The sequence below is a fragment of the Orbicella franksi genome, chromosome 14 (genome assembly GCF_964199315.1).
Source record: "Orbicella franksi chromosome 14, jaOrbFran1.1, whole genome shotgun sequence".
In the NCBI taxonomy this organism is placed as follows: domain Eukaryota; kingdom Metazoa; phylum Cnidaria; class Anthozoa; order Scleractinia; family Merulinidae; genus Orbicella; species Orbicella franksi.
The window spans coordinates 16,081,276-16,096,442 of NC_138158.1; the positions used below are offsets into that span (position 1 = coordinate 16,081,276).

At 39.5% G+C, this 15,167-nt stretch overlaps 1 protein-coding gene across 1 annotated transcript in view; it reads right to left on the reverse strand.

Annotated features, from left to right (window-relative positions):
• Window positions 1-15,167, reverse strand: part of LOC145467312 (uncharacterized) — a 166,733-nt gene that overhangs the window by 121,306 nt on the left and 30,260 nt on the right. The window lies entirely within an intron of this gene.

The window sequence follows — 15,167 nt, forward strand, 5'->3', positions numbered from 1 at the left end:
TTCCCCGCAATGCCTTGTAAGTGTTTCATAGTTGTCATTTTGTAATTCACAGTAGTTATCGATCAAGCAAAACTGTTCAGCGTTGTTTGCGATCGGAGAGGTCATCAGACGTCACAATGTTTGATGTGTTATCATGACCTATCATCTATACACGTGCACGTGGTTGTTTACGGGTTTTAGTTTATTGCTTGGCTATCTTTAAAACGAGGAATCGGGGAATCGGGGAATCGGGGAATCGGGGAATCGGGGAATCGGGGAATCGGGGAATCGGGGAATCGGGGAATCGGGGAATCGGAGAATCGGGGAACCGGGGAATCGGAGAATGAAAATAGGAGAACGGGGAACGGGGAACGGGGAACGGGGAATGGGGAATCTTTAAAAGCGGGAATCTTTAAAAGCGGGAATCTTTAAAAGCGGGAATATTTAAAAGCGGGAATCTTTAAAATGGGGAATCTTTAAAAGCGGGAATCTTTAAAACGGGGAATCTTTAAAATGGGGAATATTTAATAGCGTTAATCTTTACTGAAAAGTGAACGAGAATCTCTCAGTTTCCCACCGGAAGCTATTTATTCTGTCACATGTATCAACTCAACAGGCACAGAGACAGTTGTGGAATTTATTCATTGTAATTATATTGCACGTTATTAAAGCACATCGGTTTAGCGGGATAGTAGAGCGGTTCAAATCTCGATTCTCACTTTTTGAGATCCGCTAGACCCACCGACCAAAGAATCGAACCGCCTGGATTTATCTTAACTCCGGACTGTGACGTTTTTAAATTGAGTTTCGCAGCGATGGATATTTGTCCTAGCCTTATCATGTGCTAATGGAAGGACTTACGACTTAACGACAAATGCATGGCACGGAAAACACGTTTTTGGTTATTTAATCGATAAATCAACAGTCCCCCAAATCTGGTTTCACATGACGTCGCTAAAATTCAAACTACAAAACTATTGATTCTCCTCAGATTTTACTTTCATGATGTATAAGAGCAGCTGAAAACTAATATTCGTACAAATTTTCGCTCCAAGTGGGTTCTTGGTCTTGGCCGCGTGACGCGGCGTTTACATGACGGGCAAGAAAGCTGTCATGTTGGTTGAAAGAGTGACTTATTTCGGGGAATTTGGCTATCTGAACAGTTCATGTATTAGAAAAACTATAATTTTTAAAATGTTTTTGAGTTCCTGGAGAGATAAATTCACACTTTTGTACCAAAACTCAATGACAGATGTTTCCGTTGTTTTCCGGCCGCCATCCCGATGGGCGCCAGGATGGCGTCTCCATCAAAATCTCTATAAATTTGGGTAAAAAATTTCTCCGCATATCATGCGTAAGAAACATTACTGTGACCTGAATCTTGGCGAAAGTCTTCCCATATTTACCTTCGTTCTCTTCAAGATTCTGGACTTTATTATTTGAACTGTTTTGATTTTGATTTTGATTTATTTTGAACGGCGTGACACTGAAAATCAGCAATAAAGTAATGCGATTCTCGATGCCCGAACGATGTGGCGGCGAATTTCGCGTGTAATCCGTCCTTGTTTGCTTCATGATACCTCTTTCTACGCCATGCAGTGATGCAAAGACAATTTCAAAGTGCCCATTGCATTCACTTTAAAGAAGAAAGAATCGGTCGCTTTGAAGGAAAGCGGAATGATCTCGGCGAACAAGATGTGATAGGGGAAGGGTTGTTGGAGCCGTTTTCATCTTAAAAACCAGGAACGAGGGAAAGTCGAAACAGTGGTTGACAAGAAATCACCCGCCTTTAAAGATTCCCGCTTATAAAAAAGATTCCCCGCTTTTAAAGATTCCCCATTTTAAAGATTCCTCATTTTAAAGATTCGCCATTTTAAAGATTCGCCATTTTAAAGATTCGCCATTTTAAAGATTCCCGTTTTTACAAATTCTCCATTTTAAAGATTCTCGCTTTTAAAGATTCCCGATTTTAAAGATTCCCGCTTTTAAAGATTCCCACTTTTAAAGATTCCCGCTTTTAAAGATTCCTCATTTTAAAGATCCCCGCTTTTAAAGATTCCCCATTTTAAAGATTCCCGCTTTTAAAGATTCCACGTTTTAAAGATTCCCGCTTTTAAAGATTCCCCATTTTAAAGATTCCCGCTTTTAAAGATTCCCCATTTTAAAGATTCCCGCTTTTAAAGATTCCCCATTTTAAAGATTCCCCGTTCCCCGTTCCCCATCCCCATTCCCATTCCCATTCCCATTCCCATTCCCATTCCCATTCCCGTTCCCGTTCCCCATCCCCATTCCCATTCCCATTCCCATTCCCATTCCCATTCCCATTCCCCGATTCCCCGTTCCGCGTTCTAAAGATAGCCTTTATTGCTTTCTGTTTCATCAGATCTTTTGCTACCCCGGTTGCTCTTTTATAATCAGGTATTATTCCAGAAATTCTGTTATCTCAACCTCTTTTGATACTATATTTATGTCGGGTAGGCGAAGTTAATAAAGAAAACTATTCTTGATCGTTTACTTTGAGGTACCGATCTGAGAGAACGGCCGCGAAGTGACCAAGCAAGCGCGTGCATTTCCGCGCGCTAGGGAATCGGCCACAGAACCAGCGTCCAAATGGCGCCGATTTAAAATTTCCGGGATTTTTTTTTTCTTTTCGCGGGGATAAGGCACAGACGGGACGGCTAAGGTTTTACTTGTAAGACAGCCCTAAGTAAATTATTCTCAGACATATTTTTTAACAGAAGAGTGGTGTTGGTAATAATAGTTAATTTTTAGCTCGAAGTAGAGCATTTTGTAAAGTGAAACATAAAGTTTGTCTTTGTCGCAGCAGTGCTGGCTTTCGCTTTTTTTCCCAATCTTTCTGTACAAATTAACCTCTCCTTTTTTTTTTAATAATCAGCAGTTAAATAATTACTGATTTCAATATTTTTATTTACAGAAAGACTTTAGAAAGATGTATAAAGTCCTGAAAGAAAATGAAACATTCAAGCCTGACTTCATTTTGGATGAAAGGTAGTCATGGTCTTTCTTTTTGTAACGTGTGATGTGGCATGTTTTGTTCTTTTTTTTTTCCCCCTTTTTTTTAGGGAGTAAAACAAGAAGACTTGTTACATTAATTTTGTTGAACCAGAACCACTGCAATCCACCCCCTGATTTACATTGTAACTATCAAACCGCTGTAGGTGTTAAATTCAGGACTCATATTTTTAGTAGATGTATAAAAATGAGGAATAATTTGGTTGTACGCGTACAGAAACCTACATTAAAACTTTGCCGCATTTAACTAAAAATTTGTTTGGAAGAAGTTTGAGCTTGTGCTTACGTTAAACTGACAAGTTATTTCTATAACAAGTTTTTAGTGGGCTTACAGGGCATTTACTGAAACTGGGGCCACCCAGGCATTGAAAACCAATCAGACGGCAGAAATGAAACAATAGATTCCAACATTTTCAAATCCAGCTAATCAAATGTCCTGTTTAATTCAAATCCAGCCAATCCAATGTCCAGTACAAAACGATCAAATCTCAACTTGTTCGTTGTGATGTGACAACTACGGTGTCGCTGATCAATAAATTGCCAGCTTAAACGTTTAGTTGGAATCTATTGTTTCAGTTCTGCCATCTGATTGGTTTTCATTGTCTGGGTGGCCCCGGTTTCAGTAAACGCATCGTAAAATGCGGAAGATTAACATTTTCTTATCACTTTAAACACAGGAAGTTTAAGGGCCAGTAACTAAAATCAACCAATCCGATTGCTCCATTGCAAGTGCAATAGTCTATATTTCTAAATATCAGACTGAGAAGATACTGTCCCAAATGATCCTGTGCATGATTTTCGTGCAGTAATACCTGACAAAAGTTGAAAATAAAGCTGTTTCAAATGAGAAGCCCTCTCATACCTTAGACGGTTTGTAAACTGTATCTATTGGAATGAATTTTTTTTTTGTCTCTTACTAGCCTCGCTTGCTGGGGAGACATTGTATTGGCCCTCATTCTTTGCTGTACAGACTTCTGGCAGAGATTATCCCAGTACATCCCTTACACTTGTTAATGAGATGTATTAGAGTGTATAATTATCTCCTTTTATTGAAATGTTTCTTTTTCCACAGATTCACATCAGAGGAAAATCAAGAATTGTATACATGCATGTAGTAGATTGCAGGAAAACAACTACACACAGGCATCTCATCAGGCTGTCCCTTGACTGTTGAAATGAGAAACAGTGATAATACAATTTATTGATCCAAATGTATCCATTTTTAATTTGAATCAATTTGACCGGTACACAACATAAGGTCATACATGTACTTTGAAATAAACAACATAGTCATGATTAATGACAAAATGTGAGTGTTCAGTGGTCAAATTACATTTACCATTTGGTTCTTCAGTTCTAAATGTAGAAGTCCATATTATGTTTCAAAGAACTAAATTGTACTTTATTTTTTGGCTTCCTCTCCTCTAACTTTGTTTATTTGTTCAGGCTAATAAATAATCATCTCTCTTTTAAGCCCTCTGTTTTCATCTCTTATCTCTCTTTCTCTATACAAGTATTTAAGACCCCACCCCCCTGTCAACCATTCTTGAATTATATAAGCCCTGCAAGCTTTATTATAGAGGTCTATAGTATATGTTACAGTATTATTAATAAAAAAAAGTAAATGTGTTACCATTATTAAATGACTAATTCAGTGGTGTTATAACAACATTATTATTATTTGCTTGATGGAAGGTGCTACTGCAACCTATTTTAAGAGTTTGCACGATTCTTCAAGTAGAGCTAAAACTGGAAAGTTAGAGAGACATGGCATCCTCTGTAGGAGACAAGGGAGGAGGAGAGATGTAACTTTTTTCCATTATGATGAATAACATCTATTGTTATACAAATTTACTTTGTAGAGTACAAATAACTCGTGAAACGAGTACAAATATCACACAACATATCTGTACTCTTCTCATTCTCTTCCCCCTGGCCCCCTTCCCGCGAACCACGTGAAAGAAGTAAAACATTGGCAAAATTTTGGGAACAGATAATGTTGGATAATAGTTCTCCTATTAGACGTTTTCGTGTGTAGTATTTCTGTAAATATTTACTCGTCATTTGTATTTTGACTCACCGTTCTGACTCACCAAAATACTGCTTGACTCATAAAAATATGCTGCAATACTACACATTAAAATGTCTAATAAGATATATTTATTATAATTGTTATACACTGTATGGCTATGTTGTGGTTCAATTTTATCCTTGGTTCAAATTTTATTCTCCTTTGTTTTTGGGTATGGTGACATACTTTAATGAGTTTGAAACAAAGGATAATAAAGTTAAAACCAAGGATAAAACTGAACCACAACAAATGCACCGGTTACTTTGACTTTAACTACTGTATGGCACATACATGTATTTGACATGTACTAAAATTAAGTGGCAGTGCCGCTAAAAGCGGTCCACTCGACTTCGGGACCAAAAATAATTTTCCTTCATTTTTTATCAGTGAAAAGGGTTTGACACATTTATATAAAAAAGCAATTTATTATTTTCCAATTCCGTATTTTTGCTTTGCCACGAGCCAAAATTGAATTTTGGCCGAACTGAGGTTGCCGACCGTAATCAGAAAGGTAAAATTCACCGATTTTGTGAAGCGTGCTACGTCGCCTAAAATGCAGCTCACGGAATTTCGTTTTCATACGAATTTTAAGGTACATTCATTACTTTGACTGACGAAATATGGAAACTTTTCGAAAAATTCTAAGCTTACCAGCGAGGCTGGAAGACACCTTACTCCGAGGCCTTTGATCACCTACTTAAATTTAGCCAAATTTGTCGGGGAAAATCTCAAAAGTTGGGTCTAAATGAAGCCTAAAAACCACATCACAGTAAATTTCATACCTTAATCAACCGTTCTATAAGTTCAAACCGGTGGGTATCTCCTTCGATTGCACGCGAGAACAGATTAAAATCTGCCACAGCCAGTGTGTTTACATAGCTATCGCTCGTGTCAAAGTTCATTTGCATAACCCTAGCACCCGGTGAAAATACATCTTCTTCCGTTCAGGTTCGTTTGTTGACCTTCTGAGTAGTGCCAAATAGCTTCCTTTAATACTTGTGCACACTCTAGATCCAGTTTTGAGGTGAAGGTTGCGTTAAAGTTGATCAATTCTCAAGACTTGCGAGACTCCAAAAGTAAATAACGGCGCCGGTCTGCAGAAATTAACCGTAGCCGTCGTCCTGACCCTTCAATAAATTCTGCCGCAGAGGTAGCACTAGGAGAAGAAGAAAATCGTAAGTTTTCATTTACCGTTTAATGGCAACTGAATCCTGTACTACTGCCAATACTACGGGAAGCTTGAGGGCTATATGCCCGAATTTGAAAATCAACAACAACGAACACTTGCCGGTTGCATCGCTGGGAAATGAACCTGAATGAACACGACACGCTTGAATAGAACTATGTTTTGCGATGAATGATGGGCTTTACGTCTGTTTTATGCTAGTTGCTTGTCTTTCAGTATCTTGCACAGCGCATAAAATAAACTTCGGTATCGGTTTATCGGACCGTTTACACAACGAAAGCTGCACCAGCTTCGTCAAAATGCCACACAAGTTGTAACGTGACCAATTACCCGGGAGGGGGGTACTCCCTTATATGGGCTATATAGGTATCTGTATGTGAGGCCCCAAACGGAAGGGTTTTTCATAAATAGGGTATCGATTTTGGCCATTGGTTATAAATTCGGTATGGTTTTAGCACTCTAGTCTTGAGTTGGGCATGTTTCTTAGCAGAAGCTACTTTTTCATCATTATCAATAAGACCTTCAACAAAAGTCCTTCATAACGTATGTTTAGGGCAACTGCGTCAGCCGCAACGGTCATAAATAGGCTATCGAATTTTTGGTCAGGTCATAACTAGGGTAGCAAAAAACGCAGATTTTGGTCATAAAGAGGGTAAGGGTTTTGGGAAGTGGGCCGCACACCCCCACTCAACTTGCATAAAAGTTGAGTAGGGGGCATATAGCCCTCAAGCTTCCAGTAGTCTTGGCAGTAGTACAGGATTCAGTTGCCATTAAACGGTAAATGAAAACTTACGATTTTCTTCTTCTCCTAGTGCTACCTCTGCGGCAGAATTTATTGAAGGGTCAGGACGACGGCTACGGTTAATTTCTGCAGACCGGCGCCGTTATTTACTTTTGGAGTCTCGCAAGTCTTGAGAATTGATCAACTTTAACGCAACCTTCACCTCAAAACTGGATCTAGAGTGTGCACAAGTATTAAAGGAAGCTATTTGGCACTACTCAGAAGGTCAACAAACGAACCTGAACGGAAGAAGATGTATTTTCACCGGGTGCTGGGGTTATGCAAATGAACTTTGACACGAGCGATAGCTATGTAAACACACTGGCTGTGGCAGATTTTAATCTGTTCTCGCGTGCAATCGAAGGAGATACCCACCGGTTTGAACTTATAGAACGGTTGATTAAGGTATGAAATTTACTGTGATGTGGTTTTTAGGCTTCATTTAGACCCAACTTTTGAGATTTTCCCCGACAAATTTGGCTAAATTTAAGTAGGTGATCAAAGGCCTCGGAGTAAGGTGTCTTCCAGCCTCGCTGGTAAGCTTAGAATTTTTCGAAAAGTTTCCATATTTCGTCAGTCAAAGTAATGAATGTACCTTAAAATTCGTATGAAAACGAAATTCCGTGAGCTGCATTTTAGGCGACGTAGCACGCTTCACAAAATCGGTGAATTTTACCTTTCTGATTACGGTCGGCAACCTCAGTTCGGCCAAAATTCAATTTTGGCTCGTGGCAAAGCAAAAATACGGAATTGGAAAATAATAAATTGCTTTTTTATATAAATGTGTCAAGCCCTTTTCACTGATAAAAAATGAAGGAAAATTATTTTTGGTCCCGAAGTCGAGTGGACCGCTTTTAGCGGCACTGCCACTTAATTCAGAACAGTCACGTTTGTATAGAACGTAACTCTCCTTTTTTTAATGAAAGACAACAAGAACAGGAAAAGCCAATATTGTCTCCACTGGAATTGCTTTCCTACATCAGGGTGCAACCCCTAGATCTTAACTGTCACAATCTGCTAAACTGGGGGGTAGTATTTTTTGCTGTAAATGCAGTAATCTTGTTTCTGGGTGAGAGACAGTTAACAGTAATTGTTATTATTATAATCCACTCCAAAATTGTGAATTGGATGTGTGGGAAATGATGAGACAAGAAAAATCTTTCAATGCTGAACCAGTATTTTATGGTAATCCTGCCATATTTTTTATCTAAAAGCTATGATATTTTCATTTTCTGTCCAGAAAATCCAGAGGAGACTTTCCTCTTTGAAAGCCATGCCATGGTCTGTGGAAAAGAAGAAGGAAATCGAGAAGGCAGTTGGCAGCATGGAGTGCACAAGTTCAGATGAGTCTGACTGGTTAGAAGATGAGAACGGCGAATTGCGACATTCTGGCTTTCTTGTGAAAAAGTTGCCATGGGAGCGGACTTGCTTAAAAAATGTAAAACAAAGCCTTGATGAACCCTACATGCGTGGGCTTAACTAGCGAGCAAGACAAAATCTCGCCATCAGAAGTGTTCATCGTCTGCCATCTACACGAGGTCCACCCACTGAACTCCTAGAGTGGGTGGTAAGGGTGCTTCCCACCACCAGACCTGCAATGCCTTCCTCTGGAAGTTCGCCTGGTGCCAGACCTACAGCAACTTCCCCTGGTACCAGACTTGCAAGACCTTCCACAGTTGTCAGACCTACAGAACCTTCCTCGGCACCACACCTGCAGCAACTTCCCCTGGCATCAGACCAGCAACAACTTCCCCGAGCATCAGACCTGAAACAACTTCCCTCAGTACCAGACCTGCAACACCTTCCACTGGTACCAGACCTCCCAAACTTTTACCTGGGAACAGATCTGAAAAAAATTTCCCAGGCACCCAGATTGCTGCTCCCTAGTTTTGTAAACTGTTTCAATGCGAATACCGAGAACTTTGTCAATTTTCCAGATATTTTTTGCATATTCAATGAGGCAAAAAGCTGTATTTTCGTTTTTTGCGGATTTCTCGAAGACGTAAAATTCTAAGAAAATTGGAATAATATTTTCGAAAGTAGCTCCCTAAAAGCGTGCTTCAAGCAAAGTTTCAGGATTTCGATTTTTTGAACTTGGCCAGCCATTCTCGATATTTCCAGTCAGTGACTCTTAAAATGTGTCCGTGTATTTTGATAAATTACTAACTTACTTGCTCACTGAAGCATTATACATGTAGTTTCCTATGGCTATTCACACCACATCAGCTAAACATCAATGGAACTTTATTATTTATAAATTAAATGACACACAGTACATGTACAGAATGTAATGATCCTGGTTTTGGTTTCCAAGTAAGCACTCTGGCCTCAATTAGAAACATGAGAGATGTTCAAAACAAAAAATATTCTGACAGAACAGATATGAATTAACCCATCGCACCTGAAGGGTTAAGGCACACCCACCTCGACATGTTTCATACAAGAGCATACAAATTCAGACAGATAAGTAACTTCTTCGGTTTCAACTACACATGCTCAAAGAGAGCTAACTAGCTCCTTTAGGATCTAAAGAGGTTAATGACCTTGATAAATTTATTGCAAACTGCCAGTGGAGGAAATCCCATGTGAAAGCCCTGTTTATAATTGTTGTCTCTTTTTGCATTGTAAAAATATGAGAATTGTGGTAATATCATTTGTCTCATGATGAGGTCACTAGAGATATAGATCACAACATATCAACTGCTCACTACTAGTCTTCATCAAGAAGTACCAATTATATCATGCAGGGGGGCTTGTGATTGTTGCATTCAATCCTTCTTTCCAGCAAAAAGTTTATTTATCAGCATGCTGATGAACAATGAAAATTTACACAACAACATTAAAGCATTACTTACAGGAAAATAGCCAGAAAAAAAATATGACTGAGGCAATGTCTACAGTAAATTAAAATTCTCTTCCTAGATATTTAGCAGTGTTTACCTTCGCCTTCAAAAAAGAAACAACAGAAACGAAAAAAAATGCTGAGGCAAGTGGCTCGGTTTGCCTTACAGTAGCTACGGCCTTGACTAAGGGTATTCCGGGTGAAATGCCTTGTCTTCTTCACTCAACAAAGTATCACTAAGGGTTGCAAGTGAGAAGTAAGAGAATACAGTCGTACTATGTTCTTGGTTTAGGCCTGTCAGTTATGAAATCCTTGATTAAAGCACTGGGTACCATTTATGGGTTTAATTTGTATGTCTGCTTTAGGATGGCATCTTTCAGTTATCAGTCAAAGCTTGAGTCACACTAGCGTTACTCTCCTTCAGGAGTCTGACTCCACTTTCCAGGCTAGTACCCCCATCCCTCTTCCTTCCTCCCTGTAAAAAGTATGTTTACATTTTGTTCAACTAATAACAATGTTTTTGCAGAAAATTGGTAATTCGAGATGATTTATTTAGACGTTTTTAAAGAATGAAGTCTTAATTAAGCTTATTTACAAATCGCAATGGCGGGAAATGGTGTTAAATGACAAAAATGACACTTTTTCTATTTTCTCTTGTTTATTTCAACTAGACTAAGTTTAGAAAATGAGATTGTGAATCTAAAAAGTTAAACTTGATGTAATAAAACCTTGCAATAATTTTATATACAGCGACTTTGCCCCGGGCTTTACCTCGCTTTCTGCTTTTTACAATATGGCTGCCGCTGCCGAACAATTGCATTCCGTATTGGTAGAGCGTTTGTTTCTAGGATTTTCGTCGTCAATGCTTGGCTTTACGGCATATGGTACAGCTCCGAAGGTTTTTGGGCTGGAACTCGAGACCCTGCTTAGCGATTACGAAAGATACCGCTTCAAGAAGTTTCTGCTGAAATGTTTGCTGGTAGCGTGAAGACGAGATGAAACTAGATGAAACAGTTCCCCACATCGCTTCTCATCCTTTAAAGGAATGAAACCAGGCTCATACCACAGATTTTTGAATGAATGCTACTATTAAAGCTGCACAAACACTCATATTTGCCTTAATACTTTGTTGTTCTGAACGGGGAACTCACCAGTTATGACGTCACAAAATTCAGTTCCGACAATTGTCCGACGTTTCCACGAGCCTTTCCGTTTGTAAAGCGAAGAAAAAGTAGTCAAGGTCTAATATCTCGGCGGCTTTTTGACTAAATGAGGTAAAATTTGGGATTATGATTATTTGGATTAGTACCTTTTATTTTAACTTATAATCAAGCTAGGCCTAATTTCGTTGCATTTGACCTTTAAGCGAGCAGGAGTTGAATCAGCTGGTTGAACAAAGGCACTCGGCACTCGGAGACGGACCAAAAAACACAACAAACTGGTCTGTATCAAACTTTTAAGGTTAATAATGCATAGTGGGAATTTTAGAGAGAATTTTCTAGCGATTTGACGACAATAAAATTCAGCACAAGCTTTCACTGTAAAACTTTTCTGGCATGGAAAGCCATTTAAATGCTTTCGGCAAACAAAACACGAAAGCTTTAACAAATCTCTATTTGTGAAGTCTTACATACGAAATCCTATTGTTCTTAAAACGTTAAAGGTAATAGTTTTTTTGAGCTTCAATAAAGGAAGTCTTATCAAATACCGATAGCCTTTGATCAATTATTTCAGTTCCCGGGTTTTAGTTCTGATCGACGTTCGTCGTTCGATCTTGAATTGAACTCTTGAAGACACAGCAGCTCGAAGGAAAGACTGTATCGTGCACAAATATAAGCTTACATTTCTGACAATTTCTTTGGAGCTCAGTCTTCTTTTCATTTAGGCTTATTTTACCAAGTAACGAAAGTGACAGAGATCATGTTCAAAAGCCATTCATGTGTTCAAGATTAGTCTTAGACGCGCAGCTCTTCAAATTTAAAACGAAGTGGAAAGGAAAACGTAACCCACAAACCTGCTATTGAAAAAGAGCATCTCAAACAGCTCAAAGCTTGTTTGTTCGTTTTCTTCTCCACTCTCGCTTTTAAGAAATGTCTGGTTTCATATTGTTCTTTCCTTTTGCTGAAGAGGCCGTGAAGGATAGAGAGCTCAACCACCAAAAGCTTCCACCATGTGCAGTTTGTTTTCAAGTCTTCGAAAAACTGATCCAAATTTAAGCATAACCAATTTTTGAGAGAGGCTTTTACCGAATGCAATTTTCGTTTGTTGTCAGCTTTATATTTAGGTTAACCGAGCAGTTTGAAATTGTTTGTTTGCCCGAGAAACTATTAACTCGTCGCGATCCAAGAAAAATTTTGATGTGTTGCTTTGTCAGATTTTTGAATGAACATTTTCGCGGGGTTTATCGCGCTTTTGACTTCATGTAAGCCAAACGAGATTCAATGACGTGTCCCATTCAAAACTTAGCGCTGAGGAAGAGCTAGGCCCGAGACGTCTGCTATAAACATCTTTTTTAATTTGGCACTGAGTTATTACTATTTACAACTTTTCAACTGTTAACTGTGCCACGCTGCAACTGATCCTTTTGGATTAAAAATATTTATTTCAATTAAGATTCAATATATACTATCTCAAAAGTTTCAATGCGCGCGAGAACTCACGACACGTGCGTGGATCCGCGCGAATATATGTCGTCAGGGTGGTGCAATTTCTTCTAAAAGTAGCAAAATTGTCCCATATCATAGGCGCGCGTGGATTCCAAGACTTACGGTTTCCGTCCCCAAATACATATACGGCTCCTGATCCTGACTATGTCCTATCTCAATTTTCAGTTAAAGAACTAACGAAAAGAGCAAAGTATTACAAGAAAGTAATACAAGCCATCGGGACACGATAGCAACCGGAATATCCAAGGAGTCTGCGCGAACATCACTATTACCGAAAGAAAACATCAAACAAGAAAACAGGAGACATCGTTATAGGAGACGTTGTTCTCATACATGATGACACACCACGCAACCATCTGAAAGTAGGTGTGGTTGGTAATTTACACACAGGGAAAGACGGATCAGTGAGATATGTGTCTTTAAGAGTATACGCTGTGGAAAAAGAGCTTTCAAGACCTTTAGAGACACTGTAAAGTATATCCATTGGAGTTGTCAAACGAAAGCAGCATGCCCAGTAATAGGAAAACAGACAGAGAAACAGTAAATGATAAGCAACATTGTCCTGTACCACTTGCTGCTCAGCCAACAACGCAGAGAATCGAGGAACGATCAAAACGACCAGTAACATTAAGTGAACAATATTAGATTTGCCGTGGGACCATGTAATACTATTCCTATACATTTGTGCTTTACTTGAGTCATATCCCTCTTTTTACATAGAACCATGTTGTATCATGTATAATCTTGTCGGCCTGGCCGGGTGCGTGTCACACATCATGTAATTAAGTACGCCAATATACGAGTCACATGTAATTCTGAACTTCTACAACCAAAGGGGAATTAGGTGTTCACTTCGTTACAACAGTTGCAACACGTACCATGTAAATAAGGTATTACCAAGAGAGGCTAAAAATATCATACTTCATTGGAATTTGAATCCGAGACTTGGTGATATCAGTTCAACCGCTCCGGTAGTGGGAGGTGTCACGAACACGACTCAACCTTTACGCGGACATGTTGTTTGAACAGCAGCCTTATGCTGATCTCAAAATGAAAGACAATTCTCATTATAATGGACTTACTAAGTCAATGTGATTATAAGTACTAAATTGGTACTTGTCAACGAAAAAAAGAATTCAAGTGCAAGTCCAGCGGATAGCTGTGTTTCGTTGAGTAAGGGCAACTTCCTCTTCTTTATCATTATCCTCACCACCACCACAACATACAGACTGCCCAACCAAGATAAGCCAGGTGATCCCAAAGGGTATCATTGCTGTGAAATTTATCGCATGGGCTACTAATTCCATTGTTGCTTACGTGTTTAGCAATACCCTTTAACGGATCTTGAGGATTTAAATGTTAAGAAGTTTCTTTTCTAGATAACTCAATTTAGTTACGTATTTTGTTCTAAATCATATGGTTCTCCTGAATTTCAGATCTTACTGTTATATTGTGCAAACTGCCCTTTATCTCTGACACTAAAGTAACGAATGGCCGCTTGAGCTCTCCCAAGCTTTTCTCCCTGTCAAGTCCGTTCTGCAAGGCACAAGTTGACAGTACTAATCTGTCTCGTCGACGGAACGAGCCACAAAAATGTTTGGTTACAAAAGCGAATGGGAGCCGGAGTGTAGCGGATTCGCTTGAAAAGAAAACCAGTCTGTTGCTTACGAATATACAGTCATTTCAAGAAAAATCATCATACATGTAGCATTCAGCGTGGAAAGCTCCTCTACAAGGTTAGCAGACAAATGTGTCCGCTATTGCTTCGGCAGAAATGACAAACTGTGACATAACAGTAGTCAACACTCCATTGTTAGGAAGCAAATTTTGATTGGTTCGCTAAAAAAGACAGCATTGGATCGGAGTTATACGCTTCGGGGCTATATACTTCTGGTACCGTCACAGGCGGCCCAAGCTCTCAATGTTATCCTTTTGTTTTTTCCTTTTTATGCCAATGTTCAGGCTAACGTGACATATGGCATGTACTATTACATAACGACCGAATTTGACCACGCGAAACATGACTCCCGCCTTGCAGCATATGGAGGTGTTGTGTTACAACGGTTTGAATTTAAAAAGGTTTGTATGGGAATGCAACGGCTTTGCTTGAAAAGCCAATTATTCTTATATTTTGTGAATAAAATCTACTTACCCTGTTGCTGTGTTGTATTCTTTGTTGTTTGCCAGCTCCTCGGGCCGATCTAACGCGATTTCAGCGAGTTATCGTTCTGTGGGTTTCCACTACTAGAAGAAAGACAAGGCCGGACACTGATTTCCGGAGTGCCCGCCGCTCGAAGCGGTTTGACCGTTGACAAATCGTTGCTGACTACCCCCGGTCGGGCTAATTATAGTTAACCAACACCGCGAAAGTGTCCTAACTTTTGTGACGCGGCTGTTTTCGAGTTTGCGAGCGAAGCAATCTCGAAATAAATGTATCGTTGCGAAGGCGTTGTGGATGGAATCGCGTAGCGAGAGAACTGACATGGAACTTCAACATCTCTTCTTCCATTCTACGGAGGAACCGAGCCGGCAGGGTTATTTTCAGTGGATTTATTCGCTTCGAGCGGCGGGCACTCCGGAAATCAGTGTCCGGCCTTGTCTTTCTTCTA